Raw genomic sequence first — 347 nt, 5'->3', positions numbered from 1 at the left:
AAATACATGAAAGCATATAAATGACATAAATTAAAAGCAAATGTAAATCAGACTCCACAACTCCTGCTCTTCCCGACCATGTGCAAACTTGCACTTTTTCATGTACATATCGTGTGTATTGTGTATATTGTATTTATTAGTGTATATCTGGTATATTTTTGTTGTATATTTCCATAGATGTTTTATTCTATAGATGTTTATTTTCTGCTGTGGTAAATGAATTTCCCAGTTGTGGGATAAATAAAGTTAATCTAATCTAATATGCATATATGTATACGTGAACATACATGTAATTGAATTAAACAAGATAACTTGCAAGTTGCACTGTGATTAATGTCCATATTTAC

Source organism: Seriola lalandi, unplaced genomic scaffold (assembly GCF_002814215.2).
Source record: "Seriola lalandi dorsalis isolate HSWRI2012SDOR001 ecotype SW California unplaced genomic scaffold, Sedor1 jcf7180002054879, whole genome shotgun sequence".
NCBI classification, from domain to species: Eukaryota; Metazoa; Chordata; class Actinopteri; order Carangiformes; family Carangidae; genus Seriola; species Seriola lalandi.
The sequence above is the reverse complement of the archived record's forward strand: the minus strand, read 5'-3'. Positions refer to the sequence as shown.